The sequence below is a fragment of the Petaurus breviceps genome, unplaced genomic scaffold (genome assembly GCF_028583685.1).
Source record: "Petaurus breviceps papuanus isolate PSGF00001 unplaced genomic scaffold, PetGlider_PUasm1.0 183, whole genome shotgun sequence".
In the NCBI taxonomy this organism is placed as follows: domain Eukaryota; kingdom Metazoa; phylum Chordata; class Mammalia; order Diprotodontia; family Petauridae; genus Petaurus; species Petaurus breviceps.
The window spans coordinates 14,866,199-14,870,304 of record NW_027185791.1 but is presented as its reverse complement, the minus strand read 5'-3'; the positions used below and the strand labels follow the sequence as shown (position 1 = coordinate 14,870,304).

Below are 4,106 nucleotides of genomic sequence, written 5' to 3'. Positions count from 1 at the left end.
TAGATAGTATGTTGATATTATATAATGCTAGATAGATACATAGATAGTATATTGATATTACACAATACTAGACAGATGCATAGTATGTTGATATATAATACTAGATAGGTAGTATATTGATATCATACAATACTAGATAGATATACATATTCATATGCATATATATATGTAATTCCGAGTTTCTAAACTTTTTCTGTGTCTGCTGACCTTTGCATGTCACCTGTGGCTTCTGCAAAACTCCAAAAAAATTCCCATTTAATTTCTTATGCCAACCCTAGATATAGTGAAACCTCAGTGGGGAAAGTCTCGACGTGAAAGGGATAACTGTATAATGTCTTCCCCTGTAAAACTTGAGCTCCTTGAGGGCAGAGACTGTTTCATTTTTGTCTTTCTATAGTCAGCACTTGTCACAGTGTCTAGGACACAGTAGGTGCTTAATAAGTAAATACTTGTTGAGTGGGCACAAAGTAGATACTTAATAAATAATACTCACACAAACTAGAACTTGCAAAACACTTTCCTTACAACAGCCTTAAGAGGTGTTATTGTCTTCATTTTACATATGAGGAAACTGAGGCTAACAGATCTAAGTAACTTGTCTGTGTTCATGCAGCTAGTAGGTGTCAAAGGAGGTAGTATTTGAACCCAGGTCTCCTGATTCCAAGTTTGGGGCTCTTTCCATTGCAACACTGCTTCCGTTGTTTGCTTTTATATATACCATCCTTTGGATGCAAGGCTGATGTTATGAATCCCTGTCATTAGGGCATGTGCTGGGAGTTGTATGGAAATAGATTGGCTCAAAGCTATCCACAGACACAGTTAGCTGACACCTTAATAATTCACATTTACATCATGCTCTAAAGTTTTCAAAGGGCTTTCTATCCCTTCTCTCATTTGATCTCACAAAAAGCCTGTGAGTTAGACTGTATTATTATCTCTTTATTTTCCCCAGGAAAATTTCAGAGGCATTTAGTGACTCGCCCACAAACACTGCCATTTGAAGGGACTTTGGGAGGATTCAAACCCCGGTTGCTTCTGACTACAAGTCCCTTGTTAATTGCCTTTCTGAGATGGTTCCTTGAGGTTAGGGAGTCTGTCTATGCCTGGAGTTGGGTTCAGTGTGTGACTAGGGTTAGGGGTCAGCAGGGCCATGGAAAAACATGAAGTGTACTAAGCTAACCTGGAAGCCAGAGATAAAGGAACAGCCATCTCAGCTCAGAGTTCTAGTTGAGAGTTTAGGCTGTGAAGAGCCTTGGCAATGGGTAGGTTGAGCTTTTAGGAAAACCTAAATTTTACCACAGAGGGAAGCGAAGGAAACATTTCATTCCTCCCCAAGGTTGGAGGGTAGAGTGAGGAAGAAGATGGTGGAAACCCAGATTTGGGAGAAAGACAATGTGGTATAATAGAAAACACTAGACTAAAGAGTCAGGAAACATGAAATCTGTTCCCCTGCCTGCCACAAACTGACTGAATGACCTTGGACACTGTCCCTCTTTGCTCCTCAGTTTCCTTACTTGTAAAATGAAGGGGATGGATATGATCTCTAAGTTCTCTGTCAGCTCTAGTGGTCTGTGTTAGGATTTGGTCTATGACTGGGGCTGGGGTTCACTTTGTGACTCTGTGTGGTAAAGAGGAGGCAAGCTAGAAGAGAAGGGGATATCTGGTAAGAGCAGATGTGGCGTGCACAGGTCCAGTCTCCCAAATACAAATATAGGAACATTCTGGGTAATCTTGGTACCAGCATCAAAAGTGGGAGAAGCAGGCCTCAGTCCTACAGTCCCCACATAGGCTTTCAGCTTTTCCCTAGGTATTTGCTAACTCCACTGTTACTACCTCATTCCCTCCCACTTCTCCCCAAATTCAAATCCCACCCATCTTTCAAATAACCATCTTGGGTCCTATCTTCTCCATGAAGTATCCCCCCAGTGCTTTGTGAGTTCCCCTCCTTGGAACTCCCTAGTGTCTGTATTACCCATAAGGCACTTATCACACACTGTTTGCCTCCTTAGGTCTTTTGAGCCTCAGTCTTTCTCCCTAGCAGTCCTCATAGAGCTGGGCACATAAATAAGTAGTAATCGAAGAAGTTTGATCGTCCAACTTTGCACCAGGTTTCATTGAACTGAGAAAACAGAATCATTCTTAGGCACACATTTAGGAAAGCTGCCTTGCTCTTGCTCAGTCCTGTCCAGCCCTCCATGACTCCATTTTGGGGTTTTCTTGGCAAAGATACTGAAGCAGTTCGCCATTTCCTTCAGCTTATTTTACAGATGAGGAACTGAAACAAACTGCTTTAAGTGACTTGCTCAGGGTCACACAGCTAGTAAGTGTCTGAGGCCAGGCTTGAACTAAGAAAAATGAGTCTAGCTAAATCCCAGCCCATGCCCTAGGACCCACTTGAACAGACAAGGGAGAAGAGATGCTTATTGGGATTCCCTCCTTTCAAACGAAGTAGGACCATCTGATTTCAACTTAAAACTGCTGGAAAGGTAAGCCAACCTATAGAAAGATTAAATGTTCTTGCCCAGGTCACACAGTAGATCTGTTTGAGGGCTTGGATTGGAGGCCCCTCTCTCCTTGTGAGTAGAATATCATAGCTAGAAGGGACCTTAGAAATAATTTAGTGCAAACTTCTCAATTTACAGATAAAAATATATGGACCCAAAAAGGGGAAATGAGTTTCCCAAGTTCCCACAGCAAGCTAGTGGACAGGATCTGAGGTCGGGATTTCTCCAGGCCCATGCCAGAGCTCCACTTGTACTTCATTACCTCTGCCTTCTTCTTCCTGAGCCCCACATATCCTGGGGGTTGCTGGATTTGAGGGTCCCTACAGATTATTTTAAGGAGTGGAGGCAATTTATCAAATATTCTGTCTTGGTCGATATTCCTCAGAAAAGAGGTCCCAGAGTGGAACCAGGGGTCGGGAATGTAAAATGTTATAATGCCCCAAAGATACACTGATAACCTGCTCTGTGGTCCATCCAGGGAAAACAGCGGTAGAGCCGGGCAGAGACTGGGGACCAGGAGCCTGTGAGGCTGGGGGCGGAGGTGGGAGGGGGATGGGGAGAGAAAAGGTGGAACAAGGAAGAGTGATTAGTCAGAGCGGAGCCACTATTGTGGAGAGAAAGAGGGGTGGGGGCGCCGGAGGCGCGCTGCTAGGAGATAAATATAAAAGCTCACTCTCCAGGGTTCTTATCCTTAGCCCTGGTCTACAAACAGGGGCCGGCTTTGGAGAGCGCAGAAACTACAGGGGTTGGGAGGAAAAGGCAGAGAAGGCGTACTAATTGGGTAGCTGTGCCCTCCCCCTACCCCCGACAGACAGACAAACACACAACACACACAACACACACACACACACACACACACACACTAGATGTGAAAATAACCGGGGAAATTTAGAGACAGAGGGAGGGCCCGAAAAAAGGGGGGAAAGGAAAAAAAAAAAAAAAAAGCAGGAGATTAGATATTGGTGGGAATAATTATAAGGGTGTCTGTCATCTGTAGGGAGGGAGGAGGGAGGGGGGAGGAAAGGATGGAGGGAGTGAGGAGGGAGAGACAGACAGACACACACACACACACAGAGCTGTGATGCGATATGTTTCATCTCCCCGCCAGCTGTACCGTAGAGGGTAGAAGGATAGAGGGGTAGAAGGGCTGGGGGCCTGAAGTATGCACTGGGGGTGGGGGGTGGGGGAGCACAGTCTCAGTGGCGCCTGGTGGGAGGGTCGAGTCCAAGATAGGACCAGCCACCGTGAGGCTGGGAACACCAGCCGGAGGGCGCTATCTTCAGCATCTCTCAAGGTGAAAGCTCTTTGAAGCTTGAGAGCTTAGGGACCCTTCAGGTTCCCCCGAGGCTCCCTTTAAAAAGTGGGGAAGTGCTACGTTATCACCCTCCCCGGTCCCCCAATACCCAGAAGCCACCGATTGCTGTCGGATCTGATTTGCCAGCCACGGTCCAAGCTAAATCCCCAAAGATACACAAACCTTGGAGTCCGGAATGCTGTATTTTTCCTGTTTAGTCAGTGCTTCGGACACAGCTGGCTAAGCAGAACCGAGAAAGCTGCAGGTGTGTTATTCTCTCTCTCTCTCTCTCTCTCTCTCTCTCTCTC

General features: G+C 45.8%; 1 protein-coding gene across 10 annotated transcripts in view; it reads left to right on the top strand.

Annotated features, from left to right (window-relative positions):
* The window catches only part of RAI1 (retinoic acid induced 1), a 325,207-nt gene that overhangs the window by 148,297 nt on the left and 172,804 nt on the right, over nt 1-4,106 (top strand). Inside the window, exon 1 of one of the 10 annotated variants that reach the window (XM_069087888.1) lies at nt 3,726-3,798. The exons of 6 other annotated variants lie outside the window; for them this stretch is intronic. The gene's annotated coding sequence lies outside the window, so the exon portion shown is untranslated. Of the gene's footprint in view, nt 1-3,725; nt 3,799-3,968; nt 4,064-4,106 lie in introns of those variants that run through there. 3 more of the 10 variants (XR_011168271.1, XM_069087884.1, XR_011168267.1) reach the window with 3 other exon arrangements.